Below are 23,837 nucleotides of genomic sequence, written 5' to 3'. Positions count from 1 at the left end.
GAGACATCCTTTCCGGAGATCTCTGTCACCCTACTCTAACCTTGTATGCTATTTTGTAGGCCTATTGCTCATGGTAGAGTAGGAGGTTGAGTTGTTCTGGGGTTCTAACTGCTTTGTGTATAGACAGACATTCAGTCAATATTCCTGTTTTTAACCCCGCCTTTACCCACCTTAACCCTCATTGTCACAAGTACCTGATGTTTCCAGTTCCTGAGGAGTTTTTAGAGTTGGAGACTTGCAAATCAAGCTGCTTCTGGGCTTCTCTACTACTGTTTGGTTGGGATTTTCTTTGTCTGCTAAGTCATTTTCCACTCACCTGTCTGCATCTTTAACACATTGCAAAATTATCAGCTGTGGTATAAAACCACATAAGATCCAACATTAAGTTGAGTTCCCCTAAACTTTTTTAGAGCTGAGAGATTCACTTTTGTTCCTAGAATCTAGTGCTTCAGGTCAACTATTGACAGAGACTTTGCTGCCAGCTCCTGCTTAGTTAGCCATGTAGCCACATAAAGTTCAAACACACCAAAGACGTTTTGGTATAAAGAACAAAAACTTATTGGGAGAAAGTTAATCTTAGCTCCTTAGAATTGTTAAAGTACTCATAATCTAGTATATATGGTCTAAGTTGTAAAGCAGTGTACTATCCAAAAATGAGTTTTTTTAGAGCTGGGATGGAAAGTTGTAAATATATGATCCCCTATGTTTTTATAGCACTTTTCAGTTCACAAAAGTATTTTTACATAGGTTATTTTCTTCAATACTCATTAAAAATCTGTTGTGTAGAATTAATGTGATGTATGTCAGACGTTTATTGTGAGGATTAAATGAGTTAATCTCCGTAAAAGCAGTTAACACACTGACATTTAAATAAGAATTCATTAAATGCTAGTAATTTCTATTATTTTATTTTAAATAAAAAGCAATAGTGTTGATTGTACCTCAGGTGCAAAGAATTAAATTGGTCATAATTCTTCATGTGTGACATGCTGTCAATATAAGTTCATGCTTGTCCTGCTTTTATTTAGTTAGTTACTTAGTTATTTATAATAATGTAAGAAACACCACAAGCCTATCACTAAAAATAAAAACTAGGACATTGATACTAACATCCATGTAACTATATGGATGGTAGCCACCCCTACCAACTCATATCCTGATCTCCCTCCACTAGAGGTAACCATCACCCAGATTCCCATTCAGCATTCTCTTGCTTCCTTTTCTCTTGCTGTATGTAATCTTCTTTGGGGCTTTATTTTTTTCATTTTGCTATAAAGTTTTATCCTTATTTTTGTGTGCTGCTGTGGCTTATCATGTTTGACTACTATAGAACCTTCCATTTTGTGTATTTACCACAGTTTTTTCACCTATGCTCCTGTTCATGGCCATTTGTTCTGTTTCCAGGTTTCTGCTATTGTGAGAAGTACTGCTATGAACAGTCTTATACATGTTGCCTGTTGGATAAGAGTTTCTTTTGGGCCTTCCCGAGGAGTGAAATCAATGGGTCTTAGGTTATGCAGAAGTTCAACTTTAGGAAGTAATGCTAAACAATTTTCCAAGTTAATTCCACTAAGTCACACTCCCACTAGCAGTGTATGAGATGCTGTGAATTGACATCCTGGTCAACACTAGGTGTCATCAGTCTTTTAAATTTTTTGCCAATAAAATGAAGGTAGCCGGTTTTAATCTGTATTTCTCTAATATCTTTTCATAATGTTCTTGTTACTAATACTAAGAATGAATGTTTCATCATTAAAATATGTTTGCTGTATTTTTTGACAAATATGCTATTAAGTTTTCTTCTATTCCTAGTTTCTAATAATATTATTAGATGCTTCTGTTGTGAGATTTACATTTTAATTTCCTCCCTTGCCAGGGCTCACACCTGTTCTACTCACTACTTTAAAAACCTGTTAGGTTACTAAGCCTGTCATGGGCCTTCCTACTATCCACCTCTTCATCTTCACTTACCCTTCTGGTTATTTCTCCTTCATGGATTTTGACCCCTACTCTATTATGAGCTCAGCTCTGCATTCAAAGAGAGTTTTGTCATATTTTATCTCATATGTCTAAGTTTATAAGAGAAGAATGTAACTTTAGGTCATCTACACAACTGATTCTCAAATTTAATGTGAATAGTAATCACTGGAGTCTTGTTAAAAATGCACGTTCTAATTAAGTATATCTGGGATCAAGCCCAAGACTGTAGATTTCTAACAAGTTCTCAGGGGACAAGAACTTGTTAGAAATCCCTGTGCTTTTAATCTTTGAACCACAGTTTGAGTAGCAAGTTCCTACCTCAACCAACATAGTGCTGGAAACAGAAGTCCAAAATCAGTTTTCACATTTGGTCCCTAAAGAAAAGCGTTTGTAGAGATTTTGTGGCCAGCTCCTTCAGGGCTACCCTAAAAACAACATGGCACTCAAATTCACTGAACAAATTCTAGTGTAGAAAAAATGGCGCTTTACAAATTGGAGCTTAATCTTAGCTAACAAGAAGATTTACTTAAAGCTCTTACAACCTGACATATTGGCCAGTGGTTTTCAAATAAGTATTTAACATATTATAAGTAAATGTGTATCACTGGATGTGAGATTGAATTTTTGCCATTCAAATGGCCTACATTGCTCTGATGACTCAATTAGCCAGAGTATTTTGGTATATGTTGGCTCATTTGATCCCCACAACAAATCTGGGAGGCAGATGTAATGCCATCCTCTCTCTGCCAAGGGTTATTTTGTGAGGGTTAAATGGGATGATGCTCATAAAAGCACTTTGTCACTGCCTGACATGTAAGTAATCACTCAGAAAAGGTTATTTTTTATTTCTATTATTGTTATTACTTATCCTATTTGCACTTTTTTTTTCAGGTCATAAAACCTGACCTTGCTAGAGGTTAAATGATTCATGTGATGTGATATGTACAATCTTAATCACAGCCCATGTGTGACCCAGGTTTTCTTTTATTTTTAAAATGTTTTCCTCTATAATTTTTCATAACAAAAGTGATGTTTCCTCATCCTAATTAGCAAAACAATGCAAAAATAGATAAAGGATAATCTCCCCTCATAAGGCTTCATTCCTGATCCCTTTACAGGATTCCCCAAAATGCTAATGACAGTTATATAAACATCTGTGCATTTTCTTTTTGCCCAAGCAAATACCTGTCAACACATATATTTATACCAGAGGCATTTCATGGATTGTTGCATTGAAAAACAAATGGGATCTACTAAAATAAGTTGTTTATTTTGCAACTTCCTGTTGTCACAGAATAATACATCATGGGCATTTTATAGAACAATAGATTTCCTTTATTTTATGTTTTAATTTTTCTCCTTAATTCCCATGGAAGGCATTTGGTTATATGTTGTGAAGTGAGGGGTCTATCTTTTTAAAATGTACAAATCTCTAATCTTGCCAGGTTACAATTTTGTTTAAGTGAAATTTCTGTCAATTTTGAAGGCAATACCAGGTTTTTAAAATAATGTTACAGTGCCATTCAGAAGCTGACATGATAAATGCTCCTTATTTCTTTTCTATCGTGATATATTTCTCTAATAAACCCTTTTATTTTGAAAATAAAGGTAACAACATTTTTTCAAACTGTCAAACAAAAATGGTCACATATGATATGATATGATAGAATTTATTTGTTTCAAAGTCATCCAGTGGGTAGTGGGATCAGAGGGAGAGCAGTAGGTAGGGGTATAAAGGAATGTTTAGCCATAGGTTGATAATCATTACAGATGGGTGATGGGTAAACTATTACCTCTACTTTCATTTATGTTTGAAATTGTCCATATTCACAAATTTAAAAATGTAGATTTGGCTTCTCTGTTTCACTTTTTAAAACAATGTCACTTTGGAATTTTTGATGAACAAAAATGTAAATAATTTGAGAAAAATAACTTTATAATATCCAACCTTCCATCCAGAGTGAAGAATATACATGCCAATACTAAGTTTTCTCAATTATTTCAATGGTGTGTATTTTTAGATTCCACCTATAAGTGATATCATATAATATTTGTCTTTCTGATTCTGATTTACTTTACTTAGTGTGATTACCTCTAGGTTTAAATATGTTCCTGCAAATGGCATTATTCATTCTTTTACATGGCAGAGTCATATTCCATTGTTCAAGCCTTCTCTGATACTATTTAGAAAAGGTTTGTAGAATGCTTCATATACCGCTAGAATAACTCTTGACCATTTTATTTCTACATGTTTTATGCTTACCCTTTCTGTCGTCAATGTATTATTTTCCAATTGATTATTACTGGTATAGCAGGAAACTATTCACTTTTGCTTACTTTTTTCCTGTCTGCCCATGTTACTTTATCTTAATACTTAAGTACTTTGGGGTATATAATCCTATTAATTGTGTATTTGATGCAACATTAAAACCAAGATTAAAAATGCTTTACCATTCTAGTCAATTAGTGGCATGCACTGCCAAAGAACAAATCAGATAGAATAACTGGGGGTTTTTTGGTCTGAGTCCTTACCCGGCTCCTACCTGGCCACTGTATCTTTTAGATATGGTACAATCACCTGTAGACTGGGACCTGGGTCTTTAGGTAGAAAATTTAAAGAGACAGGCTCAAGCAGAGATGCAATAATAGCCATATGAAACTCAAATTCAGTACTGACTTTTGGATATGAAAATAGTGATTTATGATTGGAGGAAGAGAAACGTAGGCAAATGTAACTATCAAACAGAATTTCTAATTGAATCAAAATCCTGAATGTAAGCTTTTATATTTAAATTAGGATTACCAATAGCTTCTCTATGAATGTGTTTTCTTGGATATAGAATCAGAAGTCATTACTATATAATCCCTTCTGTTTGTTTCTCAAATTAAACTTTAGAAAAGTATTTTTTCTTACCTTGCTTATTTGATCCTCAAGAAAAATCTTTTGAGTGAAAAATAATATTATCTATTTGGTAAATTTATAGTGAAGTGCAATGAAATAAATCAGAGGAAATCATTTAGCAAAATGCCTGATAAGTTATTAAAATATCAGTCTATGCTTCTTGTTGTTGTTTTTCTGTATATTATTACTTTTTAAATAGAATTTTATTTATTTATTTATTTATTTATTTGGCTGTGCTGGGTCTTAGTTAAGGCACGCAGGATCTTTGTTTTCACGTGCGGCATCTAGTTCCCTGACCAGGGATCAAACGTGGGCCCCCTGCATTGGGAGCACAGAGTCTTAACCACTGGACCACCAGGGAAGTCCCTGTATATTATTACTAATATTATGCCTTATCATCCCCTTATGATATGTGCAAAAACTTCAGAATTGAGAGTGTTCAGAGATTTATTCAAGATACACAGAATGTAAGCAGCCCAAATTAAAGTTACTCTAATTTCATTGTCTTCATTAGTATTTTAAATATGAAAGCAATACTTTTTCATGCTAAATAGGAAAGTCATGCAAAGATGAATTTTAAAAGAATGTATCTTCCCTTTATTCCTATCTCCTTACTGATTTTTTTTTTTTTTTTTTTTTTTTTTTTTTTGCGGTACGTGGGCCTCTCACTGTTGTGGCCTTTCCCATTGCGGAGCACAGGCTCCAGATGCACAGGTTCAGCGGCCATGGCTCACGGGCCCAGCTGCTCCGCGGCATGTGGGATCTTCCCGGACCGGGGCATGAACCCGTGTCCCCTGCATCGGCAGGCGGACTCTCAACCACTGCGCCACCAGGGAAGCCCTCCTTACTAATTTTTAACAAATGCCTGATACACCGTTTTCTGTACATAGTGAAACATGTACAGTCATATCTCGTTTTTTTGTGCTTTGCTTTACTGCACTTCATAGATATAGCATTTTTACAAATTGAAAGTTTTGGGGGACTTCTCTGGTGGCACAGTGGTTAAGAATCTACCTGCCAGTGCAGGGGACATGGGTTTGAGCCCTGGTCCAGGAAGATCCCATATGCTACGGAGCAACTAAGCCCATGCGCCACAACTATTGAGCCTGTGCTCTAGAGCCCACAAGCAGCAACTACTGAGCCCACGTGCCAATGCTACTGAAGCCCATGCACCTAGAGCCCATGCTCCATCCACAACAAGAGAAGCCATCACGATGAGAAGCCCACACACCGCAATGAAGAGTGGCCCCTGCTCGCTGCAACTAGAGAAAGCCTGTGTGCAGCAACAAAGACCCAATGCAGCCAAAAATAAAATAAATTAAATTAATTAATTTTAAAAAAAGTTTTTGGCAACCCTGCATCGAGGCTAATGGTACCATTTATCTAGCAGCATTTGCTCATTTTGTGTCTCTGTGTCACTTTTTGGTAATTCTCACAATATTTCAGACTTTTTCATCGCTATTTTATGTTATGGTGATCTGTGATCACTGGTCTTTGATGTTATTACTATTGCAAAAAGATTGTGATGTTGTAGGCTCAGATGATGGTTAGCATTTTTTTTAGCAATAAAGTAATTTTTAAGGTGTGTACATTTTTTAGACATAATGTTATTGCACACTTAATAGCCTACAGTATAGTGTAAACATAACTTTTATATGCACTGGGAATCCAAAAAATTTATGTGACTTGCTTTATTGCAGTATTCGCTTTATTGCAGTGGTCTGGAACCAAACCCACGATATCTCCGAGGTATGCCTATATAAATACATGAACACGTACATGATGGAGTTGGTGGTTTTCATTTGTTTAACATGGAATCATTCTATTTATATTTCTACTGTCCTTTGCCCAATACAGATAAATATATGTATCTATATCAAAAACTTCATGTTTTATGCTTTAATATTCAATCCTTTAGTTAACATGAAAGTTACAATATGGGAAGTAAGTGAATAACTTTTACATTTTACACAAATACTCATGTTGACTGATATCATTTGAGTTGATAATTCTGTTTCTTGAAGACAATCAATTTTTGAGGCACATCCCACAGTTTAAATTATCATAGTTTGGCTAAACTAATACTTTGTACCCTAATAAATATCCTCCTCTGTTCTCCTTTCCTGAAGCTTTTCTGTACTGATTTTATCTTTTAAATAGAATTGTATATATTTAAAGTGGACATGATGATTTGATATACATATATATAGTGAAATAATTAACCATAGTCAAGCTAGTAAGAGGGCTTCCCTGGTGGCGCAGTGGTTGGGAATCCGCCTGCCAATGCAGGGGACACAGGTTTGAGCCCTGGTACGGGAAGACCCCACATGCCACGGAGCAACTAAGCCCTGTGCGCCACAACTACTGAGCCTACGTTCTAGAGCCCACATGCCACAGTTGCTGAAACTCGCACGCCTAGAGCCTGTGCTCCGCAACAAGGGAAGCCACCACAAAGAGAAGACCACACACCACAACAAAGAGTAGCCCCTGCTCGCCATAACTAGAGAAAGCCCACACACAGCAACGAAGACCCAATGCAGCCAAAATAAATAAATAAATAAATATTTTTAAAAAGCTAGTAATATATTCACCTCCTTCACATAGTTATCATTTTCTGTGGTAAGAGCACCTGAAGTCTACTCTCATCAAGTTTCCACTATTCAACACAATGTTATTAACTATAGTCATCATGCTGTACACTAGATCTTCAGACTTCTTCATCCAACATAAATGCAACTTTGTATCCTTTGATGAATGTCCCCCCATTTCCTCCACCTCCCCCACTCCTGGAAACTACCATTCTACTCTCCTTCCATGTATTTGACTTTTTTGGATTCCACATATGAATGAGATTGTGCAGTTTTTTCCTTTCTATGTCTGGCTTATTTCACTTAGCATAATGTCCTTAAGGTTCATCTATGTTGTATATATATATATATGGACACAGGTTGTTTCCATACCTTGACTATTGGAAACACAGGTTGTTTCCATATCTTGACTATTGTGAATAATCCGTGCAGTGAACATGGGAGTAGAGATATCTCTTCAAGATTTTGATTTCATTTCCTTTGGGTATATACCAAGAAGTGGAATTGCTGGATCATCTGGTAGTTCTATTTTTAGTATTTTGAGGAAACTCCATATTGTTTTCCATAATGTACATTCCCACCAAGAGTGCACAGGAGTTCCCTTTCTCGACATCCTTGCCGACACATGTCTTTTTTTTTTTGGACACATGTCTTTTTGATAATAGTCATCTTAACAGTTATGAGGTGATATGTCATTATAGTTTTGACTTACAATTCCCTAATGATTAGTGATGTTGAGCATCTTTTTATGTACCTGTTGGCCATTTATATGTCTTTTCAGGTCCTTTGCTCATTTAAAAAAATATATTTATTTTATTTATTTTATTTTTGGCTGCATTGGGTCTTCATTACTGCATGCAGGCTTTCTCCAGTTGCAGCGAGCCAGGGCTACTCTTCATTGTGGTGTGTGGGCTTCTCATTGTGGTGGCTTTTCTTGTTGTGTAGCATGGGCTCTAGGTGCATGGGCTTCAGTAGTTGTGGCATGTGGGCTCAGTAGTTGTGTCCCGCGGGCTCTAGAGTGCAGGCTCAGTAGTTGTGCACACAGGCTTAGTTGCTCCACGGCATGTGGGATCTTCCCGAACCAGGGCTCAAACCCATGTCCCCTGCATTGGCAGGTGGATTCTTAACCACTGCACCACCACGGAAGCCCCTTTGCCCATTTTGTATTGGATGGTTAGTTTTTTCGATCTTGAGTTGTATGAATTACTTTTATATTTTGGATATTTATTCCTTATCAGATATATGGTTTCTAAATATTTTCTCCCAATCCATAAGTTGCATTTTCATGTTGTTGTTTCCTTTACTGTACAGACACTTTTTAGTTTGATATAATCCCACTTGTTTATTTTTGCTCTTGTTAAAGAGTTTTTGGTGTCATATCACAAAATATCATTGCTAAAGACAATATCAAGGAGTTTTTTCTATGTTGTCTCCTAGTTTTATGGTTTTGGGTCTTATGTTGAATCTTAATCTATTTTGAGTTGATTTTTGTGTAGTGTAAGATAAGTGTCTAATTTTATTCTTTTGTATGTGAATATCTAGTTTTCCCAACACAATTTTTTGAAGAGAATGTTCTTTCTCCATTGTGTCTTCTTGGCACCCTTGTGGAACACTAGTTCACTGTATATGCTTAGGTTGATTCCGGGCTCTCTATTCTGTTCCACTGGTCTTTGTGTCATTTTTTATACCAGTACAATACAGTTTTGATTACTGTATGTTTGTAGTATAATTTGAAACAAGAAAGGGTGTTGCCTCAAGCTTTGCTCTCCTTGCTCAAGATTGCTGAGGCCGATCGAGGTATTTTGTGGTTCCATACAAATTTTAGGACTGTTTTTTTCTATTTCTACAAAAAATGCCATTGGTATTTTGATAGCAATTGCATTGGATTGATAGATCACCTGCAATATTAATTCTTCCAATACATGAGCACAGAATATCTTTCCATTAATTTGTGTCTTATTCCATTTCTTTCATCAGTGCCTTACAGTTTCCAGTGTACAGATTTTTACCTTGTTTGAAATTATTCCGAAGTATTTTATTCTTTTAGATGCTATTATAAATGGGATTGTTTTCTTGATTTCCTTTTCTGATAGATCGTTACTGAGGTAAAGAAACACAATTGACTTTTTTTTTACATCTTCATTGGAGTATAATTGCTTTACAATGGTGTGTCAATTTCTGCTTTATAACGAAGTGAATCAGTTATACATATACATATGTTCCCATATCTCCTCCCTCTTGCATCTCCCTCCCTCTCACCCTCCCTATTCCACCCATCCAGGTGGTCACAAAGCACCGAACTGATCTCCCTGTGCTATGCGGCTGCTTCCCACTAGCTATGTATTTTACATTTGGTAGTGTATATATGTCCATGCCACTCTCTCACTTTGTCACAGCTTACCCTTCCCCCTCCCGATATCCTTAAGTCCACCCTCTAGTAGGTCTGTGTCTTTATTCCCGTCTTACCCTAGGTTTTTCATGACATGTTTTTTCTTAGATTCCATATATATGTGTTAGCATACGGTATTTGTCTTTCTCTTTCTGACTTACTTCACTCTGTATGACAGACTCTAGGTCCATCCACCTCATTACAAATAACTCAATTTCATTTCTTTTTATGGCTGAGTAATATTCCATTGTATATATGTGCCACATCTTCTTTATCCATTCACCTGATGATGGACACTTAGGTTGTTTCCATCTCCTGGCTATTGTAAATAGAGCTGCATTGAATATTTTGGCACATGACTCTTTTTGAACTACGGTTTTCTCAGGGTATATGCCCAGTAGTGGGATTGCTGGGTCATATGGTAGTTCTATTTTTAGTTTTTTAAGGAACCTCCATACTGTCCTCCATAGTGGCTGTACCAATTCACATTCCCACCACCAGTGCAAGAGTGTTCCCTTTTCTCCACATCCTCTCCAGCATTTATTTTTTGTAAATATTTTGATGATGGCCATTCTGACTGGTGTGAGATGATATCTCATTGTAGTTTTGATTTGCATTTCTCTAATGATTAATGATGTTGAGCATTCTTTCATGTGTTTGTTGGCAATCTGTATATCTTCTGTGGAGAAATGTCTCTTTAGGTCTTCTGCCCATTTTTGGATTGGGTTGTTTGTTTTTTTGATATTGAGCTGCATTAGCTGCTTGCAAATTTTGGAGATTAATCCTTTGTCACTTGCTTCATTTGCAAATATTTTCTCCCATTCTGAGGGTTGCTTTTGGTCTTGTTTATGGTTTCCTTTGCTGTGCAAAAGCTTTTAAGTTTCATTAGGTCCCATTTGTTTATTTTTGTTTTTATTTCCATTTCTCTAGGAGGTGGGTCCAAAAGGATCTTGCTGTGATTTATGTCATAGAGTGTTCTGCCTATGTTTTCCTCCAAGAGTTTTATAGTCTGTCCTTACATTTAGGTCTTTAATCCATTTTGAGCTTATTTTTGTGTATGGTGTTAGGCAGTTTTCTAATCTCATACTTTTACATGTAGCTGTCCAGTTTTCCCAGCACCACTTATTGTAGAGGCTATCCTTTCTCCACTGTACATTCCTGCCTCCTTTATCAAAGATAAGGTGACCATATGTGGGTGGGCTAATCTCTGGGCTTTCTATCCTGTTCCATTGATCTATAGTTCTGTTTTTGTGCCAGAACCATACTGTGCTGATTAACGTAGCTTTGTAGTAGAGCCTGAAGTCAGGGAGCCTGATTCCTTCAGCTCCGTTTTTCGTTCTCAAGATTGCTTTGACTATTCGGGGTCTTTCATGTTTCCATACAAATTTAGAAATTTTTTGTTCTACTTCTGTTAAAAATGCCAGTGGTATTTTGATAGGAATTGCAGGGAATCTGTAGATAGCTTTGGGTAGTAGAGTCATTTTCACAATGTTGATTCTTCCAATCCAAGAACACAGTGTCTGAATCCTGTGGCTAAAACTTCCAAAACTATGTTGAATAAGAGTGGCGAGAGTGGGCAACCTTGTCTTGTCTTGCTCCTGATCTTAGTGGAAATGGTTTCAGATTTTCACCACTGAGGACGATGTTGACTGTGGGTTTGTCATATATGGCCTTTATTATGTTGAGGAAAGTTCCCTCTATGCCTACTTCCTGCAGGGTTTTTTTTTATCATAAATGGGTGTTGAATTTTGTCGAAAGCTTTCTCTGCATCTATTGAGATGATCATATGGTTTTTCTCCTTCAATTTGTTTATATGGTGCATCACGTTGATTGATTTGCATATATTTAAGAATCCTTGCAATCCTGGAATAAACCCCACTTGATCATGGTGTATGATCCTTTTAATGTGCTGTTGGATTCTGTTTGCTAGTACTTTGTTGAGGATTTTTGCATCTATGTTCATCAGTAATATTGGCCTGTAGTTTTCTTTATTTGTGAAATCCTTGTCTGGTTTTGGTATCAGGGTGATGCTGGCCTCACAGAATGAGTTTGGGAGTGTTCCTCCCTCTGCTATATTTTGGACGAGTTTCAGAAGGATAGGTGTTAGCTCTTCTCGAAATGTTTGATAGAATTCTCCTGTGAAGACATCTGGTCCTGGGCTTTTGTTTGTTGGAAGATTTTTAATCACAGTTTCAATTTCAGTGCTTGTGATTGGTCTGTTCATATTCTCTATTTCTTCCTGATTCGTCTTGGCATGTTGTGCATTTCTAAGAATTTGTCCATTTCTTCCAGGTTGTCCATTTTATTGGCATAGAGTTGCTTGTAGTAATCTCTCATGATCCTTTGTATTTCCGCAGTGTCAGTTGTTACTTCTCCTTTTTCATTTCTAATTCTACTGATTTGATTCTTCTCCCTATTTTACTTGATGAGTCTGGCTAATGCTTTATCAATTTTGTTTATCTTCTCAAAGAACCAGCTTTTAGTTTTATTGATCCTTGCTATCGTTTCCTTCATTTCTTTTTCATTTATTTCTGATCTGATCTTTATCATTTATTTCCTTCTGCTAACTTCGGGGTTTTTTTTGTTCTACTTTCTCTAATTGCTTTAGGTGCAAGTTTAGGTTGTTTATTCGAGATGTTTCCTGTTTCTTAAGGTGGGGTTGTATTGCTATAAACTTCCCTCTTAGAACTGCTTTTGCTGCATCCCATAGGTTTTGGGTCATCGTGTCTCCATTGTCATTTGTTTCTAGGTGTTTTCTGATTTCCTCTTTGATTTCTTCAGTGATCATTTCGTTATTAAATAGTGTATTGCTTAGCCTCCATGTGCTTGTATTTTTTACAGATCTTTTCCTGTAATTGATATCTAGTCTCATAGCATTGTGTTTGGAAAAGATACTTGATACAATTTCAATTTTCTTAAATTTACCAAGGCTTGATTTGTGACCCAAGACATGATCTATTCTGGAGGATGTTCCATGGGTACTTGAGAAAAATGTGTATTCTGTTGTTTTTGGATGGAATGTCCTATAAATATCAATTAAGTCCATGTTGTTTAATGTATCATTTAAAGCTTGTGTTTCCTTATTTATTTTCATTTTGGATGATCTGTCCATTGGTGAAAGTGGGGTGTTAAAGTCCCCTACTATGAATGTGTTACTGTCGATTTCCCCTTTTATGGCTGTTAGTATTTGCCTTATGTATTGAGGTGCTCCTCTGTTGGGTGCATAAATATTTACAATTGTTATATCTTCTTCTTGGATCGATCCCTTGATCATTATGTAGTGTCCTTCTTTGTCTCTTCTAATAGTCTTTATTTTAAAGTCTATTTTGACTGATATGAGAATTTCTACTCCAGCTTTCTTTTGGTTTCCATTTGCATGGAATATCTTTTTCCAGCCCCTCACTTTCAGTCTGTATGTTGCTTTTGGTCTGAAGTGGGTCTCTTGTAGACAGCATATATATGGGTCTTGTTTTTGTATCCATTCAGCCAATCTATGTCTTTTGGTGGGAGCATTTGATCCATTTACATTTAAGGTAATTATCGATACGTATGTTCCCATTCCCATTTTCTTTATTGTTTTGGGTTTGTTATTGTAGGTCTTTTCCTTCTCTTGTGTTTCTTGCATAGAGAAGTTCCTTTAGCATTTGTTGTAAAGCTGCTTTTGGTGGTGCTGAACTCTCTCAGTTTTGCTTGTCTATAAAGGTTTTAATTTCTCCATGAAATCTGAATGAGGTCCTTGCTGGTTAGAGTAATCTTGGTTGTAGATTTTTCTCCTTCATCACTTTAAATATGTCCTGCCAGTCTCAGGCAGTCTACCTGAGAAAGAATTCATAATAATGATAGTAAATCTGATCCAGAATCTTGGAAATAGAATGAAGAAAATGCAAGAAACCTTTAACAAGGACATAGAGGAACTAAAGAGCAAACAAACAGTGATGAACAACACAATAACTGAAATTTAAAATTCTCTAGAAGGAATCAAAAGCAGAACAACTGAGGCAGAAGACCGGATAAGTGACTTATAAGATAAAATAGTGGAAATAACTACTGCAGAGCAGAGTAAAGAAACAGAATGAAAAGAATTGAGCACAGTCTCAGAGACCTCTGGGACAACATTAAATGCACCAACATTCGAATTATAAGGGTCCCAGAAGGAGAAGAGAAAAAAAAACGAACTGAGAAAATATTTGAAGAGATTATAGTTGAAAACTTCCCTAATATGGGAAAGGAAATAGTTAATCAAGTCCAGTAAGCACAGAGAGTCCCATACAGGATAAGTCCAAGGAGAAACACGCCAAGACACATATTAATCAAACTATCAAAAATTAAATACAAAGAAAACATATTAAAAGCAGCAAGGGAAAAACAGCAAAGGACACACAAGGGAATCCCTATAAGGTTAACAGCTGATCTTTCAGTAGAAACTCTGCAAGCCAGAAGGGACTAGCAGGACATATTTAAAGTGGTGAAGGAGAAAAACCTACAACCATGATAACTTTACCCAGCAAGAATCTCAATCAGTTTTGATGGAGAAATTAAAACCTTTAAAGACAAGCAAAAGCTAAGAGAATTCAGCACCACCAAACCAGCTTTAAAACAAACCCTAAAGGAACTTCTCTAGGCAGGAAGCACAAGAGAAGGAAAAGACCTACAATGAGAAACACAAAACAATTTAGAAAATGGTAATAGGAACATACATATCAATAATTACCTTAGGGCTTATCTGGTGGTGGAGTGGTTGAGAGTCTGCCTGCCGATGCAGGGTTCACGGGTTCGTGCCCCGGTCCAGGAGGATCCCACATGTCGCGGAGTGGCTGGGCACATGAGCCATGGCCACTGCGCCTGCATGTCCGGAGCCTGTGCTCCGCAACGGGAGAGGCCACAACAGCAAGAGGCCCGCGTACCGCAAAAAATATATATATATATATAGAATAATAATAATAATAATAATAATAATAATAATTACTTTAAAGGTAAATGGATTAAATGCTCCAACCAAAGACATAAACTGGCTGAATGGATACAAAAACAAGACCCGTATATATGCTGTCTACAAGTGACCAACTTCAGACCTAGGGACACATACAGACTGAAAGTGAGGGGATGGAAAAAGATATTCCATTCAAATGGAAATCAAAAGAAAGCTGGAGAGGCAATTCTCATATCACAAAAAATACACTTTAAAACAAAGACTATTACGAGACACAAAGAAGGACACTACATAATGATCAAGGAATCTATCCAAGTAGACGATATAGCAATTGTAAATATTTATGCACCCAACATAGGAGCACCTCAATACATAAGACAAATACTAACAGCCATAAAAGGGGAAATAGACAGTAACATAGTCATAGTAGGGGTCTTTAAATCCCCACTTTCATCACTGGACAGATCATTCAAAATGAAAATAAATAAGGAAACACAACCTTTAAATGATACATTAAACAAGAGGTACTTAATTCATATTTATAGGACAATCCATCCCAAAACAACAAAACAAACATTCTTATCAAGTGCTCATGGGACATTCTCCAGGATATATTATACATTTGGTCACAAATCAAGCCTTGGTAAACATAAGAAAATTGAAAGCATATCAACTATCTTTTCCAACCACAATGATATGAGACTAGGTATCAACTACAGGAAAAAAATCTGTAAGAAATACAAACACATGGTGGCTCAACAGCACATTACTTAATAACCAAGCGATCTCTGAAGAAATCAAAGAGGAAATAAAAAAAATACCTAGAAACAATTGTCAATGAAAACACGATGACCCAAAACTTATGGGATGCAGCAAAAGCAGTTCTAAGAGGGAAGTTTAAAGCCATACCATCCTACCTTAAGAAAGAAGAAACATCTCAAATAAACAACCTAATCTTACACCTAAAGCAATTAGAGAAAAAAGAACATGAATACCCCAAAAGTAGCAGAGGGAAAGAAATGATAAAGATCAGATCAGAAATAAATGAAAAAGAAATGAAGGAAAAAATAGCAAGGATCAATAAAACTAAAAGCTGGTTCTTTGAGAAGATAAACAAAATTGATAAACCATTAGCCAGACTCATCAAGAAAAAAAGGGAGAAGTTTCAAATCAATAGAATTAGAAATGAAAAAGGAGAAGTAACAACTGACACTGCAGAAATACAAAGCATCATGAGAGATTACTATAAGCAACTCTATGCCAGTAAAATGGACAACCTGGAAGAAATGGACAAATTCTTAGAAATGCATAATCTTCTGAGACTGAACCAGGAGGAAATAGAAAATATGAACAGACCAATCACAAGCACTGAAATTGAAACTGTGATTAAAAATATTCCAACAAACAAAAGCGCGAACCAGATGGCTTCACAGGCAAAATCTATCAAACATTTCGAGAAGAGCTAACACCTATCCTTCTGAAACTCTTCCAAAATATAGCAGAGGGAGGAACACTCCCAAACTCATTCTATGTGGCCACCATCATTCTGATATCAAAACCAGACAAAGATGTCACAAAGAAAGAAAACTACAGGCGAATATCACTGATGAACATAGATGCAAAAATCCTCAACAAAATACTAGCAAACAGAATCCAATAGCACATTAAAAGGATCATACACCATGATCAAGTGGGGTTTATTCCAGGAATGCAAGGATTCTTCAATATATGCAAATCAATCAACGTGATACACCATATTATCAAATTGAAGGAGAAAAACCACATGATCATCTCAATAGATGCCGAGAAGGCTTCTGACAAAATTCAACATCCATTTATGATAAAAGCCCTCCAGAAAGTAGGCATAGAGGGAACTTTCCTCAACATAATGAAGGTCATATGCGACAAACCCATACCCAACATCGTCCTCAATGTGAAAAACTGAAACCATTTCCACTAAGATCAGGAACAAGAAAAGGTTGCCCACTCTCACCCCTATTATTCAACATAGTTTTGGAAGTTTTAGCCACAGCAATCAGAGAAGGAAAAGAAATAAAAGGAATCCAAATCAGAAAAGAAGAAAAGCTGTCACTGTTTGCAGATGACATGATACTATACATAGAGAAGCCTAAAGATGCTACCAGAAAACTATTATAGCTAATCAATGAATTTGGTATAGTAGGAGGATACAAAATTAATGCACAGAAATCTGTTGCATTCCTATACACTAATGATGAAAAATCTGAAAGTGAAATTAAGAAAACACTCCCATTTACCATTGCAACAAAAAGAATAAAATATCTAGGAATAAACCGACCTAAGGAAACAAAAGACCTGTATGCAGAAAATTATAAGACACTGATGAAAGAAATTAAAGATGATACAAATAGATGGAGAGATATACCATGTTCTTGGATTGGAAGAATCAACATTGTGAAAATGACTCTACTACCCAAAGCAATCTACAGATTCCATGCAATTCCTATCCAACTACCACTGGCATTTTTCAGAGAACTAGAACAAAAAATTTCACAATTTGTATGGAAACACAAAAGACTCCAAATAGCCAAAGCAATGTTGAGAAAGAAAAACATAGCTGGAGGAATCAGGCTCCCTGACCTCAGGCTAAACTACAAAGCTACAAGAATCAAGAAACTATGGTACTGGTACAAAAACAGAAAGATAGATCAGTGGAACAGGATAGAAAGCCCAGAGATAAACCGATGCACATATGGTAACCTTATCTTTGATAAAGGAGGCAAGAATACACAGTGTAGAAAAGACAGCTTCTTCAATAAGTGGTAATGGGAAAACTGGACAGCTACATGTAAAAGAATGAAATTAGATCACTCCCTAACACCATACACAAAAATAAACTCAAAATTGATTAAAGACCTAAATGTAAGGCCGGAAACTATCAAACTCTTAGAGGAAAACATAGGCAGAACACTTTATGACATAAATCACAGCAAGATCCTTTTTGACCCACCTCCGAGAGAAATGGAAATAAAAACAGAAATAAACAAATTGGGGCTTCCCTTGTGGCGCACTGGTTGAGAGTCCACCTGCCAATGCAGGGGGCGCAGGTTCATGCCCCGGTCTGGGAAGATCCCAAATGCCGCAGAGCGGCTGGGCCCGTGAGCCATGGCCACTAGGCCTGCGTGTCCGGAGCCTGTGCTCCACAATGGGAGAGGCCACAACAGTGAGAGGCCCACGTACCACACACACAAAAAAAATACAAATGGGACCTAATGAATCTTAAAAGCTTTTGCACAGCAAAGGAAACCATAAACACGATGAAAAGACAACCCTCAGAATGGCAGAAAATAGTTGCAAATGAAGCAACTGACAAAGGATTAATCTCCAAAATTTATAAGCAACACATGCAGCTCAATATCAAAAAAACAAACAACCCAATCCAAAAATAGGCAGAAGACCTAAATAGACATTTCTCCAAAGAACATATACAGATTGCCAACAAACACATGAAAGAATGCTCAACATCATTAATCATTAGAGAAATGCTAATCAAAACTACAATGAGATATCATCTCACAAAAGTCAGAATGGCCATCTTCAAAAAATCTACAAACAGTAAATGCTGGAGATGGTGTGGAGAAAAGGGAACCCTTTTGCACTGTTGGTGGGAATGTAAATTGGTACAGCCACTATGGAGAACAGTATGGAGGTTCCTTAAAAAACTAAAAATAGAACTACCATACGCCCAGCAATCCCATTACTGGGCATATACCCTGAGAAAACCATAATTGAAAAAGAGTCATGTACTGCAATGTTCATTGCAGCTCTATTTAGAATAACCAGGACATGGAAGCAACCTAAGTGTCCATCAACAGATGAATGGATAGAGAAGATGTGGCACATATAGACAATGGAATATTACTCAGCCATAAAAAGAAACGAAATTGAGTTATTTGTAGTGAGGTGGATGGACCTAGAGTCTGTCATACAGAGTGAAGTAAGTCAGAAAGAGAAAAACAAATACCGTATGCTAACACATATATATGGAATCTAAGAAAAAAAAAAGGTCATGAAGAACCTAGGGACAAGATGGGAATAAAGACACAGACCTACTAGAGAATGGCCTTGAGGATATGGGGAGGGGATATGGTAAGCTGTGACAAAGTGAGAGAGTGGCATGGATATATATACACTACCAACCTTAAAATAGCTAGCTAGTGAGAAGCAGCCGCATAGCACAGGGAGATCAGCTCAGTGCTTTGTGACCTCCTAGAGGGGTGGGATAGGGAGGGTGGGAGGGAGGGAGACGCAAGAGGGAAGAGATATGGGGACATCTGTATATGTATAACTGATTCACTTTGTTATAAAGTAGAAACTAACACACCATTGTAAAGCAATTATACTCCAATAAAGATGTTTAAAAACAATATACATTTACCTGTAAACAGTGTGAAAGGATTAAACAGTCTTCTTTCTTGGAAAGTAAGTGGGTAAAAGAGCAGTACCTTAGATAAGGTGGTCAAGGCTGGCCTCTTCGAGGAGGCAGTATCTGAACTGAGGACTGAGTGACAAGAAACCAGCAATGCTACACTCTGAACATAGAGAGTTTCAAGCAAAGAGGGAAGTCAATGTAAAAACTCTGAGGTGGAATGAACCTGGAAATATGAAAAACTGAATAAAGGTTTGTGAACTGGATCACTGGAGATGAAGCTGAGAGTGGGAGGACTTGAGGTAAGCAGGGGCAGGTCATCTAGGGCCTCATGGATCATGGGGATATTGGGCTTTATTCTACAAACAATGGTGTGCCATTGGGATTTTTAGCAGGAAAATGACATAACCTCATGCATATTTTTCTTTAGGTTTGCTACTAAAATGGGTTGTAGTATATGTGCTAATATATGCATAGTATCATATTTATCCAAATTACTTTCCAATTGTACTAACTTATACTCACTCTAAAGAGTATATGGTTCTGTCCATCTCAGTGTGTCTTCAATATCCTTGAGTATATTATTTGAAAATTGTTGCTAATTAGTTGGTTAAATACGTTAATAAAGGTGTCTTGCTGTCTTGATATGCATGTCTTTAAGTAACAGTGATATTACCCCTTATTATTTACTTTTATTGATCATATGAATCTAATTTGGGGTCATTAGTCTATTCCTATCCTTCATCCATTTTTCAATGGGATATGTAGTGTATGCCATGGTGTGATATTCAGATATCCTTTTCAGGACCAAGTCACTTTTTCTCCCCACTGGCAAGGATGTTGATGTCTGATGACTCTCAGCTGAATCCCTCACCAAGGTCATGCCTCCTCTGGAGGTCGGGGAGAGGGGTTGACCCTCATCTAATGACTGTTCAATGCAAGGGTAAAGGCTTGGCTTCCTGCTTTAAAAATGGTCATCTCTGAAGGGCTGTCCCAGCTTTAGAGCTCTCCCTCTGCTGTCTGTTGATGCTTCTTCACACCCTACAGGTGTTGATCCCAACAGCATTTCCTGGTAAACCTATTTCATGAAAATTCCCACTTCAGAATCTGTTTCTTGAGGAACCAAACTGGGACAGAATGTTAGTAATTTAGCACTTATCAGTAATGGATCTTTATATTTACCCTTCCATCTAGCATGTTTTGAACCATCTTCCTGGTCTGTTGTCATTTGTGTACATAGTGCTTTAAATCTTCTTAGTTAAAACGATATCTTAACATAGGGCAAATTAATAATCTCTCCCATTTGTACATTTTTTCACATAAGCCTTGTTCTGGTTCTTTTTCCCCTAAAATATTAGCTTCTCAATGTGATGTTTCTTTATTTATGGAAGATTTAAATTTTTATTCAGTCAAGTATAAATTTTTATAAAATATTTCAGGCTTAGTAAGCCTCTGCCATCAGATCTTTAAAATATTAATCAGTATTGTCTTCTAGTTCTTTCTTAATGATCCCATGCTTTAAAATGTCCTTCTTTAACCCATGTGGAATTCATTTGGGTATATGGGATGAAGTGAAAATCTAACTCTATGCCCCCCAAATATATTCCCTTTAACCAACAAGAATTCAAGTATCAGTATTCCTCTATTGTTCTCTCTGTCTCTAAGCCAATACCACAGTATTTCAATTACTCTAGCTTTACAATGCCCAGTTAATATTTGATATGGCAAATGTGCCCTCAATTAATTTTTTTACCTTTTTTCTGAATACTCACAGCTGTTTATTCTTACAGATGGACTTTAACATCACTTTTTTGAAAAGAAAATTTAGGGGCTTCCCTGGTGGCACAGTGGTTGAGAATCTGCCTGCCAATGCAGGGGACATGGGTTCGAGCCGTGGTCTTGGAAGAGCCCACATGCCGCAGAGCGGCTAGACCCATGAGCCACAACTACTGAGCCTGTGCGTCTGGAGCCTGTGCTCCGCAACAAGGGAGGCCGCGATAGTGAGAGGCCCGTGCACCACGACGAAGAGTGGCCCCCGCTCGCCGCAACTAGAGAAAGCCCTAGCACAGAAACGAAGACCCAACACAGCCATAAAGAAAGAAAGAAAGAAAGAAAGAAAAGAAAATTTAAAAGTCACATTAGGATTTTAATGTAATTACCTTAATTACAAATTAATTAATATAAAAATATTATTAAATATTAATAATATTAAAATATCGATTAATATTGAATCATCATATTCAGAAACACTCAGATATATATATTTTATCTCTTAGCAAAGATTTCTAGATTTCTTCATACAGGCTCTGAACAGGTCGTGGTAATTCAGCCTGTTTTTCACTTTTTTTTTCTTTTGTTTGTAAGTGGGGAGGTCACTTACTAGGTTGTGTAATATTACTGCCCCACTTGCCTCAGTTTCTGGGAATAATAATAACCCTTCTCTGATGGGTTTGTTTAGACTGTGAAATGAAATAATACACACAAGGCCCACACCACGTCCCTGGCACATTTAAAGTGCGTGATACCCAGGCTTTATTATCTATAAAATATACTTCCTTCAGGAAATTCACTTAGCTATTCTTTCCTGTTAGTGCCCATTAATATTAGCCATCAGTAATCAAATATTTGACACTATTCTCCTAACTCCTGGAAACTTGCTTTTATTATGCATCAGCCACTGTGCTGGGGGCTGGGCAAAATGTGGTTAATGAAACAGATATGATTCCTGCCTTCATGGAGCTTCCAGTATGTTGGAGGCAGGCACATAATTAAATGGTACACAGTTAGGCATCTGATGATAAATTGTGAAATGATATGTAAGGGAAGAAAGGCACGTTATGAACTAATACTTATGGGGACCCAGTTTAGGCAGGTGGTAGGGCCAAGCAGTAATAGCATTTTAGCTAAGATTGGACATGCAAAGAGCTGGTACCAGGCAGAATATTCAAGGCAGAGTAAACAGCATGTCTGAAAACTCTAAAGCAAGAAAAACCTGCATTGCTAGGTACATTTGGTTATGGAGCCACAGGGTAGTATAATAAAATGAGCATAGGTTCTGGGATCACACAGACTTGGAATTGAATCCCAGCTCCCTGCCACTTACTATGAATCCTTGGCAAGTTAACGTCTCAGCCTGTGTTTCCTTATTGTAAAATGAGGTCAGTAACTACCAGTCTTACTGAGGATTACATGAGATGATGCATGCAATGCATTATTAGCACAAGACTTGGTATAGAGGAAGCACTAAATAAATTTTATCTTTTATTATTGGTAAACCTTATTCCATTCTCTAAGGACTATACTCGGCTTTCATGTTGCTTTGTTAGTGCCTCTTTGCACTACACCTTAGCAAAAAGTTGCTCAGAAAATAATATTTGTCTTTGCGTTCATACTAAAAGCTTACTATAATCATAACAGTGACTGTTTACTGAACGTCTGTTATGTGTCTACAGTATGGTAGTTACCTTTAGACATGGGCTCCTTACAACACTATCTGTAAGGTAGGCATCAATATCCATACTTTAAAGATGTGAAAGCCAATGTACAGAGGAGTCATTGATATAAACCCAAAGCTGCAGTGTAAGTATTGGCTTTGAGCCATGATCTTGAAAGAGGCCATGCAGCTTCCTTCATCATAAAGTTTGCATTACATCTAAAGTGTATGAATTACTCACACTTGATCCTGCTTCTAACCTTTCCCTCCAGGTTACCTACTCTCCTGCTGAGTTCCTATTTTGTCTTCTTGTCTCCTTTCAGGTTTATAGTTTGCACCATTTTCTTGTCTTCCACCTTAGCTTCTCTTAAGAAGAAGAGGTTCTCTTAAGAAGAGGTTCTGGTGATTCTGGTTCTCCACCAAAACTATGCAGTCTCAAGTCAACTTAGGTAAGACACTCCTTCAGGGTTGACTCAGTTAAGAAGACTTCTACTTTAGACTCAACCTGTGAGCAGTGTCCCCATACATAGGACTTGCTCAACCCAGTAGACAGGAACCAGGCAATGTCCACTCTAACTTACCTTGATCCTTAAATTAACGAAGAGCACATTTGGATCCAGGAATTAATATAATCTTCAGCTCCAAATAGACTCCAATGGGTTGTTTCATGAAAACTATTTAAAAATTAAGACCAAAGGACCTTGGTTTTTAGTAGACTAACGTTATGGCAAATTAAATAGCTCATGTTGATTCTCAAAAAGCCTAGCACATGGTCAGACTTGACAGCCTTGGAATTAAATAGCAGATTATTCAAGACACATCTTCATTCAACTGTGTGGTACTTTTATTGGTAGAGGAAACCCAGGTGATACTTTATATCCAAAATTTCTTTTGAGGCATTCCAGTCATTTAGAAATGCCTTCCCAGAATTTAAAGAAGAGGCTTTTCAGACAGATTATGCAGATTGCCAAAAGCAAAAACTTCAGTCTGAATTCAGGTCTCATCTTTGCTAAAAGCAATAGCTTCTTTGTAGAGCGGGCACCCTAATTATGTCCAATGATTTCCACCCAGCCCATAAGGAGAACAAATGACTCACAACTAAGAGAACTTTGAGTAAATTAAAATTATGGATTTGAGTAAGGGAAATTATTCAGTGAGATGGTTTCCGTGTTCTTAGTAATGGACTTCATTGAAATATTGTACAGAA

The sequence above is a fragment of the Mesoplodon mirus genome (assembly GCF_964341445.2).
Source record: "Mesoplodon mirus genome assembly, chromosome: X".
Lineage (NCBI taxonomy): Eukaryota > Metazoa > Chordata > Mammalia > Artiodactyla > Ziphiidae > Mesoplodon > Mesoplodon mirus.
This window is presented reverse-complemented; position numbering follows the sequence as displayed.